This window comes from Aedes aegypti, chromosome 2, assembly GCF_002204515.2.
Source record: "Aedes aegypti strain LVP_AGWG chromosome 2, AaegL5.0 Primary Assembly, whole genome shotgun sequence".
Taxonomy (NCBI): domain Eukaryota; kingdom Metazoa; phylum Arthropoda; class Insecta; order Diptera; family Culicidae; genus Aedes; species Aedes aegypti.
The window spans coordinates 1,024,070-1,046,232 of record NC_035108.1 but is presented as its reverse complement, the minus strand read 5'-3'; the positions used below and the strand labels follow the sequence as shown (position 1 = coordinate 1,046,232).

Here is a 22,163-nt window from a genome sequence, read left to right as displayed (position 1 = left end):
AAATTGCAACCGACACTCAAGTATTCAGAAAATATGCTACTTCAGAAGAAGCAAAATTTTCGTGGGCGGTAACATTTTTGTGTGAGCCTTTTTCAGCTTGTGTGAAAAAGTGTTTGACAAGTCTCCTGCTCGATTGGAATGACATTGACAGTAAACTTGGAATTCCAATTGGAACATTTCGCTTCTTTGCTTATAGTTTCTTCAGTAAACATGGTGGGAGAATATTTTGGTGGGACAAAATTATTTAGGTGTGAGTCTATTGGAGGGCAAAATCCTCAATAATTTCAATCACCTAATTTCGCTTGCATGTTAAACTAATTTAATGTGATGTGAACTAATTACTGTCAACTAAGACATGATTTTTAACAATTAGTGTATTCTTTATTCTTTAACAACTTACTCATTCTTTCATGAGCATGAGCATGAGCATGATTGACCGCCCGCAGTTGCTACTCCGCTATTGCAAGAACAGTTGTACCTACACAGGGAACCAATAGACACCACTCAGGATCAGTAGCATTCTCAACATGTAAATACCGGTGCTCTAATTATTGCAACAAACAATAACGACGCCGGCTGCGTCCGAATGCAGGTCAATCTAGAGATGGGAGGGAAATGTTGACATGTTATTTAACAATTTATTCATTCTTTCCTTGAATAATTACACTTAAATCGAAGGATTGATTTTCTTTTCAGAAACAGATATTCAAAATCACATACATAGAAGAATCTCTAGCAAGTTTCCAATATGTACTATCGAATGGAGTACTAAACATTTATTTATTTTATGTGTTGAGAATTCATATAGTTTGATCATTTATACGATAGTAAAATATTACTAAGTAGTTAAAACGATACGTTTAGTAAATGAAAACCGAAATCAATAGGATATCATTTAATCCCAAGTAGAGGTAATTTATAGTTTCATTTTGAAACATGTCTTTGACTAAAATAAGCTTTTTGATTAAAGCATTTTGTAGTCTGAAAATTGCAAATAAATATCTTAAACAATTCCGACAAGTTTTGGCAATTTTGAAATTGATGTTTTACTAGCTTTTCCAAGACCAACTAAAAATTACGGTGTTACGGTAGTTACAGTGGTAAAATATATTTTTCACAGTCTTAACCAGTGCTGGGAATGGTAATAGTAGTAGGCTTGAGTTTTTGCGAAAATCACGTGGCTCTCCTAGTACAGTAGTTCAAAATTGTGAATCTCATCAAGTAGCCTATGTTGGGTACATGAATTTTCTAAACGAGGAGTGTCATTGAAGGCTGCAAATACGGGAAATGCAACGGGAAGTAGAACATTTTTCTACAGTAGTTTTGGGTTGCCCTTAGCAACGGGTGTTTTGCTATTTTCAAGGCATTTTGCCTACTGTAATGATTTATTTCGTGAACTTTGAGTTAAATATTTACTCCGCAGCATAACCTTGAATTCGCAGATGAGTTTCTGTCAAGCCTGCAGTTAGAAGAATCGATATAGGAATTACAGTCGACTCTCCACAACTCGATGTTCTATAACTCGATATACTCTATAAGTCGATGGATTTTTCGGTCCCTTCAAATTTCCATACATCGTGCTCTCCATAAGTCGATATTTCTATAACTCGATATCTCCACTAGTCGATGTCACGAGAGAGGCAAATTTCTTTCCATTACTCGATATCGATTTGAAAATCCTTTTTTTTGGGGAAACGTGGTCTACTTCTTGATTGGAGATTAAAAAAATACTTGCAAGTTGTAATACAAGATAAAAAACATGAAAATCAAAAAAATATTGTCAGTCAAAATAATGTGATTTTTCAAACATTTCGTAAAAAGTTTTCAAATATCAGTTTGTAGAGTACAATCAATAAAATAATATAACTTTCTTACAGAGGTGATCTTTTATGTATTAGAAATACAGAAATTTGTTCCTTAGATTTTATGATTTTTTGTTTCGGTACATTCTTTAACTCGATAATTCTATAAGTCGATGGTCCCTTGAATATCGAGTTATGGAGAGTCGACTGTAATTACATCTTATAAACCCTCTAACTTACTCATCCACTCTTTCTATCACTAACTCATACGTTTTCTCATTATCACACATACAGAAAACTTTGTTTTTCATCCCGAACTATAAAATCGTATTTCTTCACTTTCCCACACGTGGCTCCGTTTGGCACATGTCACTTGAGCCTACATAAGGTGCCTTAACATAGTCTTGAGGATATACGTCCTCTACATTCGGTACAATCCATACGTAAAAACGGTCTTCTACAGCATTATGCTTAGCATATATTTGGTCATCACTATCAGTGGGACTGTTATGCGTAGAAATTTACCGAAAACCCCGTATTTCTAGGCATAAGAGTCCTACTTAGAATTTTGTAGCTGTATTATTCCCATAATACAAACTCTTGACTCTAATAAACACGCTATTCTTTACACTATTGTAAAGATTTTAATTTAATTTACCACACACCTGGTCAATACGAGACCTAAATGTGTTAAAATCTTTAAACGCGTTTTTCTCGATTGCATATTTTGGAACATGGGACAATTATGCGTATAACGGTAGAACAGCAGCGATACGCGTGAGTTTCTCTGGCTCCGGTGACTGTGATTCGCTACGCTTGCCTACTGTAGTGTGAATCTCAGAACTTTTCCCAGCTCTGGTCTTAACTCCTCATAACATTGTTTAATTTGTTTAGTATATTCATTTATCATATATATATATATATATATATATATATATATATATATATATATATATATATATATAGGGTAGGTGTACCAGTTATGGCCATAGTGGTTCCCTATTTCGCCATACGTGATATCTTGAATCCCTTCACATTTTAAACAATCTTTTGTGTTTAAGCAGTAAAATAAAAGATAAATCTTGACGTTAAAACATTCAAAAAGATTAAAAATGTAAAAGTTTTCCAAATTTTGCATATGGCCAAATAGGGAACCACTATGGCCATAACTGGTACACTTTCCCTATATATATATATATATATATATATATATTCATTTTCATCGATTTTCTTCATAGATCGAGACTTTACCAGATATTCACACTTTTTTGTCTTTTCGACTTTTGTCCCTTTCACGTTTTATTCTTTCGACGTTTTGGCATTCGACGTTTTGGCATTCGATGTTTTGGCATTCGATGTTTTGGCATTCAACGTTTTGGCATTCGACATTTTGGTATTCGACATTTTGTCCCTTCGACGTTTTGTCATTTCGGCGTTTTGGCATTCGACGTTTTGTCACCTAACCAAAAATCCATTAGAATCAAATGCAACAAATCTTATGTATTATTGTTTCCTCACCTGAGCAATGCATTCTTAAGTAAGTACAGATAACAACTGTGGGATAGCAGTTAACTTCAGTTAACAATAGGAAAACCTCCAAGAATTCATTCCGTAATTTCTCAATGAAATGCATCAGATGTTCCATTGTGAATCCTATCAGATTATCTCTTAGAAATTCCACCATTCAAACATAAAATTTTAAATAATATTAGATACATATTTATATATTCCTATATTATAAACTTTTATCATAACTTCATAAATTCTTCATGTACAGTATTTTTTTAATATATTGTTGAGTGCAAAAATATACGTTAAGGTACCCCGGGGCAAGTGAGAATCCGGGGTAAGTGGAGCGATTCGTCATAGCTCAACTAGGAAAAGTTTTTCATGGGGGTATTCTTCTAGAAAGATGAAGATACAATGACAAGGAATGTATTTAGTACTAAACATGTTGTTATTTTCAATACCATGTGGTTCATGTAACAGTTGACAGTTCAGCACCATTTTCAACTTGCATGATAAATTGTGACACGTTTCACGTCTTGCATTGACGCGTAAAAAATAAATGTGTTTTAAATCGAGTTTCCATCCGTAAGCTATATCTTTTAGTATTATCACAAGCTGCTAACGATAAACCAGTATTTTGTTTTCATTTCATATGAAATTTTCGATGGTCTATCTTACCCCAAAATATTTTTGTACCTGTGGTAAGTGGGACCTATCAGAACAAAAACCAGAATCAAACCTTTTCGTGCACGTTTCATACATTTTGCTAGAGAGTAGCACTAAAACATTCAAACAAATGATTTTTATCAAAAAAGATCAACCTCAAATTACGTAATTGCATAAGAGGGAGAAAAAAAGTGTTATTATTCTTTATTTTTTAATTATTTTTTTTATTTTTGAAATACGACTTCAAAATTCAACAAACACACAGTTGAAATTTGAAATGCATCATGAGAACGATTACTTTTCTATGTTATTTGAACTTTATTTGTTATTTCTACCAAATTAAGTAGTGATGGAAAACAATTCCATCCCATAAGGTAGTTTTCTGCCATGCATATAAATAATAACAAAACATATTTATAATTTCGTCAATTATTGATTGTTTATGTGCTACATTTTAATTAACAACTTATAAATGATATATTTTGAACATGTTTAATTCCTCTTTATGCTTTTATTGAGGAATTTTCAGTTAATTTCAGTGACAAACTATTAAATGGGTTTCTTCCTAAAACGTAACGTATTTTATGGTTGATCCCTTATGTACATCAAATATAAACTTAAAATTAAAAATCGATGACTTATCAATCCTATTATTGTAATGGTTGACTTACTGATGTGGATTGACGCATGAAACTGGATATGTCCCACATGCCCCGCTTAGCGAGGTAACTGCGTCCATTGGCTCATTCTAAAACGTTCTTCCAAGGTTTTCACAATTTCGAAATTATTCGATTAATTTCATGCACACACCAGCAAATATGTTGCCAAAACGTGATTGTGTTGTTGGATTTGAAAAATATTGACATTTCAAAATTTTATTGAACAATTTGTTTGAACTATCGTTTTTTTCGTTCCCACTTGCCCCGCGGTACCTTATATATGTTGCTTTCAATAGCTTCCTCCTTTTTGAATTGGCAGAAATGTCCAAGATATATATTTTAAGTTTTTTTTTTGTTGTTCGAAATGTATTTATTAGAGGAATAGTTGGCAGAATCTGGTGGAACTATTCGTGTATTTTATTAGGAAACTCCTCATACAATTGTAGCATAATCGCATCATATAGGAAAGAAATACTGTATGGAATATTTTAGGGAATCGCTAAAAATAATCCTGATTTTTGTTTAATATCTAAGCCAGTAGTTAGCCAGCTTTTTTCTGTTCGGAACATAAACCACTGCGACCAATATTTGATCTATTGTAGTATATCCCATGTCCTTTGTTTAGTGCATGTCGTGTTACATTATCACTATTGAGAAGTGATGAAGTATTCGGTTTTCTTACAGTTGTAATTCCTAACTTGATCGCAGGAAAGGATTCTAATTGAAAGGTTCCGCTATTTATACCCTTTGAAGAATGTGGTGGGTACACTCTCAACGGATCCCTTGATAGAGCAGAGAAATTACACCGATATTGTCCATGCATCAGAATCCTAGTCCTTACTTCTTCAAACTAGAGAACTAAATAAAAAAAAGATTAGAAAACAAATTGTTGTATTCGACTCCATTTTTTCCTTGTCTCAAGATCATTCTCGGCAATCAGGAAAAGCGAGACTTGTCACTTTCAACAAGGTTTAAAAATGTAACAAAGACTAAAAAAATTATAATAAAAAAGAAATTGGTTAGAAAATTCGACAATCTATATTTTTGTTTTCAAAAAAGGCTTGATATTTGAAAGTATCATCTATCAGAAGCCATCTGAAAAATATCAAGTTATTTTTGGAGCAACAATTTCCCAGATACCACAAAATCATTTTTCATCGATTTTTTTAGACGTATTCTAGGCAATTCTTAGAAGAACAAAGTCACATAAATGTTTTAGGAACCGCTGGAGTAATTATTAGATAATCCATTCTTAGGTTTGTAAGGGAAAACATTAAACATTTGTTGGAGATATCCATTAATCAAAATCTAGATAGATTTTAGTAAAATCCCAGAAAACAAAGCTTTTGTAAACTGTGGAGAAATTCCGGGAAGAATATCTGTAAAAATAAAGAGTGAATTCGTGGAGTTCTTATGTATTTTTTTGTTTTTTGAGAAATCTGCAAAAGACTTTCCCGAAAAATATACAGGCCTTTCCAGATAAAAAATCCTAGTTACGCCAATGGACGCAAGATCATGGAATCTTTCAGTTTCACTCCAGATTGTATGCATTTAGAAAGCGATGAGGTGTTGAAATAGTTTAATATTGAAATGTAGCTGCAGGTTCTATATATAATTTATAATTTCTGCCATATTTTCACTATTATCTTGAGATAAGGGAAGAGTTTCATGTAAAGCTCTGCTTATTATATCAAATTTAATTATATGAGAAAAGCGAATAAACAATGTAATTATTGACTATGGGAGAACAGCATATATTTGAAAGGAGGAAATATGCCTGATAAAATGCAGCAACTTTGATGCCAAAAACTATTCGTTGAAGCAACATTACATGTTTATTGGGTAAATCTCTCATGAGATCGTAGGAAGCCATCCCAAGTAACAATGATAGCTTAATTCAGCTAAAATGGTATTAAAACAGTTCATTTCAGCTAAATCAACTGTGATTCAGCAACCAATGTTACCTGGCATAACTTTTACAATAGCTATGAACGAATAGCCCAAAAGAATGGCACATGTGCAACAGAATTGAATAATTGTAGAATGATTGTGTAGTGTACCTTCAAGATACATTATCCTTGTAAATATCGAAATAATATCGATTACTCGTCAGTAGGAATGACAAAGGTCAAAGCTAACATTCCCCGGGCCATGTAATTGTTAACCATATAAAAGATCGATCAACCATTGTTTTATTCCCTTCATTCGCTCACTCCTTGAGCATACAACATCAGCACGGAATATATCGTAAGTTGTATCCTAAACCAGTGTTCGAACCCAACCCACGTGATCCGAAAACATAGTAGAATGTAGAGTCACTAAAATTTCACTATGACAGCAAAAATTAAGAAAAAAAAAGCTGAAATTCGTTGACACAAAACTCAATTTGCACAAATTAAGATGTAAAATTGTGAGAAATGATAGAATCGGCTTCGATCTCACCTCCCAATGCGCTAGACTGGGCTCAGTATAGCGAATTGGGAGTCGTGGGATCGAAGCCCACCAGAACGATTCTGTTATTTTTCACAATTCACATCTCAGTTTGTCCAAATTGACACTTGTGTCTACGAACTTCAGAAGCCGTAATACACATGACAACCTTAGTTACGTAAAAATCAGGTTAAGAAAACAAGAAAAAAAACAATGGGTTGAATTATGACAGGTACAAAGATAATTATTATCACAACATTTTAAATTAAAAGCCCTCCCAAACTCAACAGGAAAACTGAGAATCATCAGTGGTTTGTTATTTGTACAGGCATCATTGAAGAGAATATCTCTGCTGGAGCCGTATTTATTAAAATGAACTCTGTTATGACAAAAAAATCTTCTAGATAGATAAAAAAACATTCAAATAATTAAACGAACTGCTTCAAAGGAAATAAATTTTCGAGCTGTTTTGTGGAATACCTATAAATATGTAAAAAGCCGAAGTTAGTACAAAACCGTTTAATTCCACTAGAGTTTGTATCCTCTGACAGATACGCGTATCTCGGCCTCAACTATAAGGCCGTCTCCAGTGTCGTGTATTAGACTCGACTTCAAGTCGATAAGGCTCCTTAAGATAAATTTGGATGAAATCATTATTTATAATATTTGAGATGAAAGAACTCAATTCTATGTACAATTAATCCAAATTAAGAAAAAAAAATAATGGGATCTAAAATTAACCATCTAATGTCAAAATTGGAAATTCAACCAAAACTGGCTTACTAGGATCACATATTTTAATATTACATAAGCTTTATTTTGCTTCCTTAAGCTAAGTATGATGTTTCGCTCAAGAAAAGTTAAGAAATTCCTTGACTGAAAGAGTGAAGAAATTTCCTACAGAGAGCCCCCTTTGAAGTGACATTTCTTCTCAACTGCGTACTGCGATCAGAAAAATGTGATTTTCTTGACCATTTCTTGGAAGAAATTTTCCACGCATCGAGATAGGCGATTCCTTTTCTTGTCAGTAGCAAATCGGCCTGTAAGCTAAGTATGCATTTCAACAGAAAAGTAATCGCCTATCTCGATGCGTGGGAAATTTCTTGCGAGAAATGCTCAAGAAAAGGATTTTCCTTTGATCGCAGTACGCAGTTGAAAAGAAATGTCAATTCAAATGGTGCTCACTGTAGGAAATTTTTCGACCATTTCTTGGGCAGAAATTGTTACTTCTCTTGAGCGGAACAGCATACTTAGCTTTAAGCCTGATTCATTTTAGAAAAGTAATTTTTTGTCTATCTTGATGCATGGGAAACTCCTGCGAGGAATCGATATTCTTCTTCTTCTTTTTGGCATTACGTCCTCACAGGGACAGATCCTGATTCTCAGCTTAGTGTCCAATGAGCACTAGACTGATGCAAATTCTGAAGTTTTTGCTCCCCTATGCTTAAACGATGTCAATTATGATGAAAATGATCCTCCCAAAATTTGAAGTGATTCGGAAGAAATTTGGTTGTGCACACGCTATTTGAAGTTTATATGAAAATTACTATGGAAAAGGCAAACCTTTTGTGTTCAGTCCTCCAACTGCTCGTCAGAATAATCTATGGAAAAGTGAACACATTCATCTGGTGTGAAAACTTCCCAGCTACAACTTTGCCGAAGATCACATTTCGATGGGACATAAGGATAATTTGTTATTATTGATAACAAAGTCTAAACCATGCTGAGATGATCATTCAATTACTTTCAGAGCAACACTGCTTTTTTGCTGTAGAACATAGTAGCCTGGATTACTTTGATCTATTCTTCCCGCCAGGAGCACCACTGTTGCCTGCCGAACAGTTGGTGAAGCATGCTACATGCAGACCAACTTTATGATGATGAATAACAATTTATCCTGAGGTCCAATCAAAAAGTGGTCTTCGGCAATGTTGTAGCTGGGAGGATTTCACATTAGAAGAATTTGTTCACTTTTCCATAAAATATTATGACGAAGAGATAGAGAGCTGAACACAAAACATTGGCGTTTTCCATAGTAATCTCCATATAAACTTCAAATGGCGTGTGCACAGTCAAATTTCTTCCGAATCACTTCAAATTTTGGGAGGATGCTATTTACCATAATTAAAATCGTTTAAGCATAGGGGAGCAAACATTTCAAAATTTGCATCACTCTAATGAGCACTTCCACAGTTGTTAACTGAGAGCTTTCTTTGCCAAAGTTGCCATTTTCGCATTCGTATATCGTGTGGCAGGTACGATGATACTTTTTGTCCAGGGAAGTCAAGGAAATTTTCTTTGCAAAAAGATCCTGGACCGACCGGGAATCGAACCCAGACACCTTCAGCATGGCTTTGCTTTGTAGCCGCGGACTCTGACCATTCGGCTAAGGCAGGCCCGCAAGGAATCGATCAAGAAAGTTCCCTTTTCTGATGTACTGCGATACAGTTGTGAAGAAATATCAGTTCAAACGGGAGTTGCTGTAGCAAAATTCTGCAGGGAATCGGAGAGAAATTTCATAAGCGTTTCCTTTTCAGCACCGAATAAGGCTTTATGAGGCAAAAAATAGGTTCTTCGATGGTTTACGAATTATTCTAATTATTTACAAATATTCAAGCGATCTCGTAAAGCCTGGGAAAGTTTACTAACAGCTAAGTCATTACGGCCCATAACCATCAATATAAATCAAATAACCCATAAAACACCCTCAGAGTCAAATCTCGTTTGGATTACCCATTAAAACCCTCTACCGAGCATCAGATGCACTCAACCAATTGACATTGCGGTTCTATGCACTGACTACGAGCAGATTACGCGCGATAACAGATATGAAAACGTGTCATTGAGGAAATTGATGCCCTTTTACACGGTCTCGCCGAGTGAACGAATCATCCCATTTATAGTCGGGTGGGATGGTTGGATGTGATTGCAGTCAATTTACTGGGTAGAACTGGCATCAATTTCCAGATCGTCGCAAATCGACAACTGACAGTGCCACGTAATGGTTCAGTGTAAGAGCTATTTGGGATTTTTTGGGAGCACGGTGGTCGTAATTGTGTTTTTTTCGATTATTTTATTTTTAGATTCATCGTGCAAAATTGACTCCAAAACCAAATTTTTGATAAGTTTTGAGCCCTGGAACTATTAGTAAAAACATTCAAAAATTTTGAAGAAAGCTTTCTTTTCACACAATATAGCATTGATGAATTGCAAACTAAACTAAAAAGTTCAACCTTGTTCGTTCAGACAACATAGTGTTCATCCTCGCACCATGGCCTCCTATGCTATTCGTAAACAAACTCTACACGACATACCGCAACCACTTAAATTTGTGAAAAAAGTTAGCTATCATTATGTTATCCGTCTTTCAACAAGCACATTTTTTCATTTTTGTAAATTTGCGGATCTGTTGTGCTCAGAAAACGTGAAGTTACCATGTGCAAACACAATTTGCCAACTTTTGGAAAAATTCAAAAACCCAATTGATCAATAAGAAATGCTCTCTTAAAACCTGTGCTTCTCTGCAACTAATCCAACACACTGAGGAGACCGGTAATCTAGCAGTTTTCTTCTCATTGTGTTGGCACTGTGCTAAGCACCAAATTCCAAATGCATTGAGAAGACATTCTTCTGTCGTCGTTAGCGAAAATAGAACATTCTCCTTCTCTATTGGAATTGGGTCCCCCCACCTTGCTTGGCGCTCGAAGCATCGACCGCTTTTGTCATGAATGGCGAATCGAAACCACTTTCGGTTGCGGCGTGGCGGGGAAGACGAAATCAAATTGCAATTGCAGATTGAAGCCTTTTTTTCGGTGACATCAACCAACACCATTCAAAGGAGCGTTTGTGTGGGTGTAATTTTTGAATTTTCACTCGTTAGATAAACCGAATAATAAATCCCCTCAGAAAGTGGCGCTTTGTGGCAGTGCAAAGTGGTTTGATCAGCAGCATATGTTGGGCATAACCTCAAACTCAATCAGATGGTAAATATTGTTGTTTTTCGACTTAGGTTTCAACATTTACTAGCACTATGGAACATCTCAGCCAACTCTCCCTTACACGATTCGGTATCTCGATATCGAGTAAGAGTAACCATGGTAAAAATTAAAATTTTCATGGCTACCTAGATGGTCCCTTGGACCGCAGTTGCACTCAAGATTATTATAATGACAGGTTTACCGATCTCAGCAGTCAGTGGGTGCGCGGTGTGGTTAGCTGCGGGGAAGGCGGAAGTGACAGTTGGCGAGTTGGCTAGCTGGCGGGTTTGTGTACTCAACCGTTTCTATGGGGTTGTTAGGGAAAGTTTATTCCAACAAACATAAACACAGTGAAGTGAAAATTTTCTCCAGCATTTTGTCGCGAATCAAATTTTCGTCTTTAATATAGTATTCCGGTGTTTTGTGTCGAAGAAGAGCGGATTATTTGAAAAATTGGTTTACAATTGCATGTAATGCATGTAAATGTGGAAATTTCGAATAGTGCAGCGGGTGAGAGCCACCCACCACCGATGGTCTACCGATGAAAGATAGGATGCGCCACGGTGTCGCCGTCTGACGATGACGGTTGTATTCTTGTAACTTTATCTCGTAAGTTAAGTCATTCTACTATCAGTGCATTACACAGTGAAGTAAATTCAGATACATTGCCGCGTATACCACACAGATGTGCGTGTAAAAGAAACATTCAATACCTACTTTGTCACGCCATGCATCTGATATCCAAACAACCAAAACAAACTCGCCAGCTGTCACTTGGCATTTCAAAATGGCGGAATGGGAAATCTGACACATTGGGCTACCTCCCTTCTAGATACCTTGGTTGCACTGGTTTTGTGTTTTATAACTCAATACCTCCCTTACTCGATGATCCCATCAATATCGAGCAATGGAGAGTTGATTGTATATTCATTTTTTTTTTTTTGTTTAGGGCTGATAAAATGTTCTGCAAAGTTGCTTGTTGATTAAGACCATATTTTTGTGGAAGACAGTCATACTAAAATGTGAACGATTCACAAATCATGTGAAAAAATACCACGATTACCACGATGATGTTTCATCCGAAGGTTGCAAACAAGAATTTTGTAAGATATATCCATACTAAGGAAAAATCAAGCTAAAACATTCAAAAGGGCGTAAGTCCAAATTTCGCTCCATCAAAACTCAAAAAAGGTTTTGATAATGGGGAGGTATACTCTCAAGAATTGCAATTAAAAATTCGTTTACATTGTGTATTATTTTAGCACCAAAAACACGTCCACTTTCATTATTGAGATTTTCGCGGCCCTCGAACCACTGTGAGTGTCTTTCGGCATTCAAGACCGAAGAATAGAATAGAACAGAACATGTGAGCCATTTGAACGATTCACGCTCGGGAAACATTGTTGCCACATATCTTAGTCGGATTCAACGAAAACAAGCACAGCTATTTTTACCATAATCTGTAGAATTTCCGGCACATTGATTTTCCTACAAACAGATTCTAGCAATGTCACAATTATCATAATGTGCCAGAGCATTTAATCGCTGTCAGATAGTGAAGGTGAAACGCACATCGCGGAAATCTGGCGCTGAGTCGAAAGACGTATAATGAATAATGAAGGCGTAATGTAGATAGTAGACACAAGTTCACCCGGTCGGCTTCGATACCGAACTAACTTGCTTTGCTTATTACTCACGTTTCGATTTCAAACGTTTCGCGTAACGAATAAAACTTGCAAAGTTGTGGCAATGCACAACGATAGAAGGAAACGTCCTCGAGCGCTAGGCAGGCATCGGATACTGGTTGAATAGTATCAAGACGAGTCAATTCCGGGGAAAAGGGGGTGACATTTCTAAACTTTAGAAATTCAAATGAAAAGGTTAAAATTGATTAAATATGCAGTATGCATCACTTCAAGTTTCCATGTTGTCAGATGCATTTTTTTTCGCTCTAATTTAAGTTTAAATGCAGTTTAAAATTAAATTGTCAGTTTCCATCAAAACATGTTTACTGTATTCTATTCTAACTGTTTTCGATACAGTTTATTATAATAGTTGAAAACTATTTTTGAATCTTCGAAGACCACATCATCGATATCAGAATAATTCACAAATTTCAAAACGATGATGGGGGTGACTGGGCGTCTTTAAGATGTTACAGTTCATACAAAATTCGAAAAATATTCATACAAAATACGTTACGTAGGGGTGGGTGGGTATCTAAAATGACCATTTTTTGCGTTATGAAATGTATGAATAAACCCTAAATAAAAAAAGATTTATCCAAATGACCACAGCTCGTGTCTTGTCATGTATATGTGAATTCTCTTATAGAAGCTATCTCACGGCGAATTAACAAGATAAAACAAACTCGTTCTGTAAACTACTCACAATTCACACTTTGGCGATCGAGTTTCAAGAAGAATTTCATTCGCTTTGGCAAATTAATTGCCAGCTTATTGACTATTATCCAGTTTTTGCGTCAAACGAATTCCGAAAATAAAAAAGTTTGATTTCCCTGGTAGTGATAATATTTTTCTTGTATGAATCTTCTCCCTTTTCACTCCAACGGACATTCATCTTTCATTATAGAAGAATGACTCAGTTATGGGAACATGTTTGACTGCAGTGTGACAGTGTTTTGACGTGCGGTAGGATAATAAGTAGCAAACTTGATAAACATGGGGGTTATGGATGAAAGATTATACCTCAAAATCCCGAAATCCATGACATACCCAGAATGCCAATAAATCGAATGTCATGACTCTCAATTCGATCTCCCCGAATCATTACCCCGAATTTCAAAACCCTGAATCAATTCGGTCCTGGGTAATGAATTACGGGCTAGTTTGACATTTGGGGTAATGGTATACTCGGGGTTATGAAACTTTGGGTTTTGAAATTCGGGTCAATGAAATTCAGGCAGTGCCGTAGCGTGCGGTTGGCCAGGTTGGCACCCGCCAAGGGCGCCAGCCCGAAGGGGGCGCCAAAAAGCGTAAAACACTTGGTAAAATTTTGAAAGATGCGCATTAAATTAAGACTTCTTTTTAGTTACAATATCAAAACGGTTTTAACAAAATAAATAAAAAATTATATTTTTTTAAATTGAAAAAAAAAACATAAATTAAGTTTTTAAATGAGCAGAAACAATTATTTTAATTTTCCCAATTTGTATGTTTAAAATTACAAGAAACTCGATCCCACGTACGAATCTTTGAGAAGTTTACAAGTAAAATTGAAATTGTACTGAGCTTAAATAAAGCTTGTTGCACTAAAATTATATTCGTTGAACATGATTACTGAATTTCAAGCTTGATCATAATAAAAATTGTCATTGAATACTGAACATGCATCAAACACTATAATGGGTGGGATCCACGAAACTCTAGGCAGGGTTTCAACAGAAAATTGGGCAAGTTTTCAACAAAATCAAGGAAAGGATACCGATAACTTTGACCATTATCGGTTGATGGATTTTTCACAGAGTTTTCAAAATTTTCAAATAATTTAAACCAGGCCAAAAGTTCTCCCAGCATAGCTTTAGAATCTGTGACACATTTTTAATAACATGAAAAAATGTTCTACAGAAGCTGAAACTCGTTTGGTTTTACGAAGATTTTTGAAGTAGTGTCGTTGTAACTATTCATACAACCTAGTTTTCAATATTTGACTATCTTTCAAAAAGTTTGCCTGGTCGAGATTTTTCTTATTCATCTTGTGGTTTTTAGGTAGGTCTTCGAGCAAATATGTGAGGAAATTACATTTAATAGATCCTTGACAAAATTTCTCTCCCACCGTGAAGTGAAATTTTATTTTAATGTTCTTAAAAACAGCTTTTGAAACATTTGTAATTATTCATAACTTCTGATAACTGACTGTACAAAAAGATTTAATTTTAATTTAACAACAATTCCTTGAAAATTAATTGAAACCCATTTAATATATTTAATCATTTTTTTTATTGATTAACGACAAAATATAAGATTTAGCTCCAGCATGCTGTTTTGCAATTAAATTTCTGGAGAATATCTTGAATAAATCTATGCAAATTTTATAAAAAAAAATGTCTCATTGAAATCTAGGACAATTTTTTATATTTCTCCAAGAGTTTCCTGACAGATGAAACAAATTTTAATTTCCGAAGAATCTAAATCACTCTCATCTTCCCTTCACAATTACAATGATGAAACAAAGTTTTAATGAAACATTCTTAAGGAATCACGGCTTTCAAATTCTGTTTCAATTTAATTCTTTTCTTATAATCCGAACAAACATAGTAAAAACTACCTAAAACAAATGATTTGGAGATGTTAGGAGAATTTCTTTAAAAAATTGTATTTCACCTAAATTCACAACGAAAAAAAAAATTTTTTTATGCATCCAGTAGATTCTATAGATTTGTTTTAAGCCATATGAACTGTATATTACCTCAGAGTTGTTCAAAGTACCTTTCAGATAACATTATATAGTTATATATAATATATATCCTTGCAGGAATTAAGTCAATAATTAAATGTGTTCTAAACTTCAGAAGATTAGGCTATTTATGATACTATTGATGACTTTCATAAAAAATCTTGTAAAAGCACCTTTAGAATTTCAGAAACAATTCTAATTATATGTTAGGGGCCGTCCATAAATTACGCAAGGAGTTATGGGAGGATGGGCATTTGAGATTTCTTATGCGCCATAAAAGATATTTAAATTGTCATACATCTTACGATGTGGGGAAGGGGTGCCGAAAAGTCGCCAAAACTGTCTAACGTTATTTATGGATAGCTCCTTAGCTTTGATTAGGGGGCGCTCAAATTGAGATTCGCCAAGGGCGCCATGAGGTCACGCTACGGCTCTGAATTCAGGGCAATGTATTGCAATGGGGTAGAATCTGGATGAAATGAGCATGGTTACTGTGAATTTCCGCGTAAATGAGGAATCAATCAGTCGGCCGGTGGTGAATTATTCCCGAAAAAGAGCGCGTCTTACCTCGTTGTCGCTACGAAAGAAAAGTGACGAAAGAATGATGCCTTGCTTGGTCCTGCCCGGATATGAGTTGTCATCGTGCGAGGTCGACATAACCATGTCGACTTTGGTAACGCAACTTTCTGACTGAATCTAGGGTAACAGTGTTACACTGTTACACTGAGCAATGCAGTTAGCTTATACCACACATCCTCCCCCTTCCCAGAAAAAAACAGATATAAAAATCTCCGATCACTAAGAACACTTTTATATGCGCAAGTTTTGGTCATCGCACCTTTTCATATGTAAGGCGAGATTTATCAAGTAATTTTAGTCATGAGGGAGCACAAATCCATGCTCAGCAGCAGGGGTAGGTTTATGACATTTGGTATTTGTTTTTGTTTCATCCTCAACGATGTAAACAGTTGAAGGAGGAAAAACTGCTGCTAAGTTACGCTGCATATTCTCAAGTTTTTTATTGATTCAATGTGAGTTTCATCATTTTAATATTATCAATAAAACCAATAGCTTCATTTCTCATTCTAGCACTTAATTTCTCATCTTGAAGATCCGCTTACCATCCGGAAAACTATGCATATGAAGGGAGCTGTTTTGCTGTCGGATGTAAACAACCTGATGCAAGTGTTGCGAGGTCATTGAACTTAAATTTCACATCTGCAGTGGAGATTGTCTGTGACCGACTACTAAAAGAGAGGATGCTGTTCACTCATTGCAAGGAATCTACTGTAGTTCGAGCTCAATCAAATGCTCATTCTCTGAATTGATCCGAAGGATAAAGGATATGTTATGATCTGAGCTGAAGGCGCTGTTGAATGAAAAACTGCAGGATGGACTTCGTGAAAAAGTGCATTTCATTGCGGACAAGCTGGAGTTTCTGGTTTCTGGAGTTTCGGATCATGGTATGCCTTTCACTACATACACTATATTACAAAGAAAGATCAAATTGCTTAAGGCTTACATACTTTATTAATTACTCTTCTGTTATTTTCGACGCGATGGGACTTGAATTCACCTTTTAATAAAGTGTGGCATGTGATCATTCATTTAGAATATGTTTTTCATTCAATTCAATGTTAAGGTTCGTCCTGTGCTGCAGATCGAATGTAGTCTTTCAAATGGGCCGGAGGTTTCCTTTCACGAGTAGTTCGTTCAGTCACTGTTGTTGAATCCGAAGTATTGTTATCATTTCCTAGCAATTGCGACCTTCGCCAATTGGAAACTTTCTTAGCTTGAGTTATGTGGCGTTTGAATACGTGACCTTCGCCATCGCTTAAGGTAAGGGTTCCATTTTTCTCTTCCATCACTGTATATTTGATGGAAGAGAAACGTGATTCTCCTTTTCCCCGCGTTTGGCGCTCAATTATAACCCTATCACCAGGCTTGACTCGGCTTTGTCTTGCACTTCGACGTTCGTCCTCACGCTTTTTTCCCGCCAGCTTTGCTTCCCGGTCTCTTTCGTTAAGAAGTTCCTCGTTGATAGTTACTTTGCCGTATTCCAGTAGTGGTAGCTTGCGTTTAATCTTTCGGCCACTCATTACCACCTCTGGAGGTAGCTTTATGATACTGTGTTCTGCAGCGTTATGCGCATGTATCGCTTCGCGCAGCTCTTCTACATAGTTCGTTTTGTTAATGGTTGCACTTGACATCGCCTTGTTGATAACCTTCATGTATCCCTCAACTAGCCCGTTTTGTTGAGGGAATAATGGAGTAGAGTAGATTGCATTTATGCCTCGTTTCGCACAGTAATTTTTATATTCTTCACCATTGAAAGGTGGTCCGTTGTCGGTTTTGATAGCCTTCGGTAGGCCCTCTCGATCAAAAATTTCGTCTAGTATCTTCCGCGTATACTCGAAACTGGTTGACTTTACAGGTCTAGCGATAAGGTAGCGAGACCTGTAATCAACGATAACGAGTATCGATACACCTCCAAACTTGATATATGGTCCATTGAAGTCGAGCGCTATTGTTTCCCAGACAGCTTTTGGGGCGAACACACGCTGCATTGGAGTAGGCTTTTCCGGTTTTCCGTTAACCGCACACGTTTCACAGGATTCAACCCACTTCTGAGCCTCGGTTGACATTCCAGGCCACCAAACGCGTTGCCTCAAAATGCTCTTTAGCTTCGCAGCCGAAGGATGGCCATTATGGGCAACCTCCAAAGTTGTCGTTCGCAGTGCCGTTGGGATGACGACGCAGCCGGCCTTCACTAGTAAACCGTCCCGTGTCGTCAAGTCATCCTCTACTTGCTGGTATTGCCTCAAGTGTGCCGGCCATGTACCTGATTGCAAGCAGCTGATTACTTCCATTAGAATAGAGTCATTGGATGTAGCTGTCCTTATTTCATTATCTGTTAGGAATTCAACGGCGTTCGCTTCTAGGGAGGCTATTTCCCACGGACTTGAATTGTCGTCAAAGGCTTTGTCGTTGCCGTTATAAAGACGTGAGGGCGGATCAGCAATGTTTTCTGCTCCTCGTATATACTCCACATCATACCTGTATAGTTTCAGACGAATGACGTTAAACCCATTGAATGAATAATTAATAGTAGTAATAAAGAATACCTGTATGGGCTGAGTCGTAATGCCCAACCGTCAGCTCGCGTTAGAGCTCTCTTAGATTCCTCCCTAGACCGATTCAAAATGAATGATACTCCTTGTGCATCTGTTCGTAGTGTAAATTTTCGTCCCAGCAAAAAGTACGAAAAATATTCGACCGCCCAAACTGCGGCGAGAGCCTCGCGTTGATTTTGGGCGTATCTTTTTTCGGTTGGTGTCAATGATTTCGACGCGAAACTGATAATCCTTGATGAACCATTATTGTCCTCCTGTACCAAGACCGCGCCTAGCGCGACTGGGGATGCATCAGTGTATACGATGGTTCTATCGCTCTCCGTAAAAAACCCGAGAGTAATGCAGTTTTGTAGTATTTTCTCTTTAACCAACTGAAATGCATGACTCTGATCACGTCCCCATGCCCAGGTCTTGGCGGTTGTAATGGCCCACAGAGGGCTGGTTATTTCAGCGAAGTTTTTGACATGTGCGCTGATGAATGACGCTAGCCCTAAAAAACTTCGAAGCTCTGAAATGGAAGCTGGTTCTCTGAATTGACGAATGCTTCTGATTTTCTCCTCGTCCACATGAAAACCGTTCTCATCAAGTTGGTGACCAAGGAACTTCAGCTGTGTTTGGTCGAACTCACATTTACTGGTGTTCAGTGTTAAGTTGTTCTCTCGAAGTATTAGTAGAACCTGGTTCACTGATTTGTGCAACTCCGGAAGATTTTTTGCGAAGACAAGAATATCGTCAATGAAGACAATGACGTTCTTTACGTCTTTAAGAATTCGCGTCATCTCGCGCTGAAAAATTTCGGGCGCACAATTTACCCCGAACATGAGTCGTGTGAAGCGATACATACCACTTTCGGAAATGAAAGTTGTAAGATCTCGAGACTCGTTACTCAGTTCGAGGTGGTAGAACGCGCTGCTCAGATCGAGTTTGGTGAACCATTTGGATCCGTGGAGCTTTACTCTCATTTCCTCCAGTAAAGGTAAGCGGAAATATTCACGATTGATCGCCTTGTTTGGCGCCCTCATATTAATCACTAAACGGAAATCATCCTTTCCCTTAGCGACAGCTGACAGGCCGCTGATCCAGTTTGGGGCCGATGTGACTTTTTCAATAATGCCACGCTCCTCCATTTCGTCCAATCGACGTCTTGCGGCCTCGCGATAGGCTGCTGGAACGTTGTAATAGGCATTCTTCACCTATGGTACCGTTTTGTCGATGCTGAATTTCACTTTTACACCTGGCATTTTAGGAAATTCTCCTACGCTTGAAGAAATTTCCGTATTATTGAGGTGTAGTCCCACCTTCAACAAACCCAGGTCGCTTGCAGTGGTTCTACCAAGAAGTGATCGTCGTCCTTCGGGAACGACATGGAAAGTTGAAGATGTGCTTTGCGCTTTGCATCCTGGAACTGTGATGTCCGCCTCAAGTATACATTCGACAACCATAGGAGATGATGTACCGTATGCGTGCAGACCTTTTGACCTGTCGCTATCGACAATTTTGAGCTTTGTGAGTCCTGCAATGAACTCTTGTTTTAAACGAATCCAGTCGTTACCACCGATAACGTTCGCGTCTGCTCCCGAATCGACAAGGAACTGGATAGGACTAGATGTTCCCAATCGACAATCCACTAGCACATCTTCTAAAGAGAGCGTGTTGATGTGCTACAATAAGGGAAATGCATTTCGTAAGAGAAAGTCAAACACCAAATAAAGTTGTTCATAAAGTGTATTTAAATGATAGACGATTATACCTGATTTTCATTTGATTCATTCTCTCGGCTGGGAGACTCATTTTTCGTCACTTGGAGTTGCTGAATATTCGTCTTACGGCAGACTACTGCATAGTGTCCAAACTCGAGGCAGGAATTGCACTTCCTTCTCAACGCCGGACATGGAGAGTTCGTATGGGGATATTGGTTGCATCTTGGACAACGATTGCGACGTCCACGTTCTTGCAGATCACGCCGAAAGTTTTGACCTTCGCGGGCTCGCTTTGCTGATATGCGCCTGTCCCAATCATCAGACCGTGTACGTTTCCGATAGTCAGTGCGGCTCTCCGGACGTGGTCGACCACGGTGTACTGCATATACCTCTGGTGACTCTGTTGGTGGAGACTCAGCTTGATACGCTTCGTCACGACTCGCAGCTAGAACTAGATAATTTGTGTCGTACGCATGGGTCCGAGCAGCTTTTACCAGCTCTTTATTCCTCAGGCCTTTGAGAAATTGTGCTCGGACGAATTTATCCTGGTCGGCCTGACTGTACTCACAGAGGCGGGCTTTCTGCATAAGACGAGCATGGAAAGTGATTGCGGACTCGGATTTCTCCTGCCTCATGTTCAAAAATGCTGCATGCTCGGCTGCTGTGTCAGTCATCGTATGGAGATAATTCTTGATATTGTTGACGAAGACATGATAGCAGTTTGCGTCGGATAGGCTCGGCCTTAGCTTTGCTGCTCTGATGATGGCTTGCAACTCATCACCAACCGAGAGAAACAGGAGTTGCGATCTTCGAACAGGGTCATTAGCATTGTTGAGCGTAGCAGCAATTTCAAAATTTTCCATATACCGGTTCCACTCCTCCCACATTTTATTGGCTGCCACGCCGTTTGGGAATGGTTTAATATTATCCCACCGGACGTTTGACGAGAATGTGTCCGGAGTGCTAGTTAGAGTAACCGGTGTGCTCCAGTTCTGATCACACTCTTTTATCGGAGTCATTGGCGCTTGCAAAACATCCAGCGCTTTCGTGATGTCCGCCAACACATTTTCCATACGCTGAAGACGTTCATTGGTGAGTTCGAGAGTGGATTCGTTGGTATTTGGATTGGTACTGGTACCGGCTTTTTTCGTGTTGTTATTTCGATTGGTTCTGGTACCGGCTTGCGAAGAATTCACCGTTTCGGTTCGGTTGATGCCGTTTGCGAAGTGAGATTGAACACTTGGGCTACCAGTTCCGTCGTCATCGTCGCACAGTGAACTTGAAGAATCGTTTGAACCGTTATTGTCAACGGACGTATCACTAACTTCCAGGTAACGGTCTTCATCACCACTATCATAAACGGCGGGGGCCCGGACATATTTTCCATTACTTTCCATCTTGTTGGTTTATTACGTACCTCGTTGCTAACAATCTGCAATACACGATTCATTCGGAATAAAAACATTGAACATTTTTTGTTGGTTGGTCAAACATTTTTATCGCAACATATATAAGATAATAATCTTGTATGAGACTAAAAAACATGTCGTTCTTGATATTCATAAATTTCGGGAACAAGAGTTTTAATTTATTCGGACAATGGTCAAAATGTACTGCAGACTTACTTTACCACCCAAGCTACTGCCTCGTTTTCCTTAATACTGTGGTCTTACTGTGCCACTTGTCTCACATATAATACGTTCTTTTGAAGAAAAAAGATTTATACGTTGTACAACCATTGTGGTCTTACTATGCCACTTCATTAGAATGTAATCGATATAAAAGACATCAGAGACATCGATTCGTGCTTTAAGGGGCAATAAGATCTATCACATATTGTGGTCTTACTGTGCCACTACGGTGCCTTCAT

The 22,163-nt window shown here is 37.6% G+C and overlaps 1 protein-coding gene and 1 long non-coding RNA gene across 2 annotated transcripts in view; one reads left to right on the top strand and one right to left on the bottom strand.

The window, feature by feature from the left end:
- Nucleotides 1-22,163, bottom strand: part of LOC5566111 (feline leukemia virus subgroup C receptor-related protein 2) — a 242,488-nt gene that overhangs the window by 207,117 nt on the left and 13,208 nt on the right. The gene's annotated exons all lie outside the window — the stretch shown is intronic.
- On the top strand, nt 16,319-17,070 carry LOC110675261. Its single transcript, XR_002499312.1, has 2 exons — nt 16,319-16,490; nt 16,549-17,070. It is a non-coding gene; the product is annotated as an uncharacterized LOC110675261 (long non-coding RNA).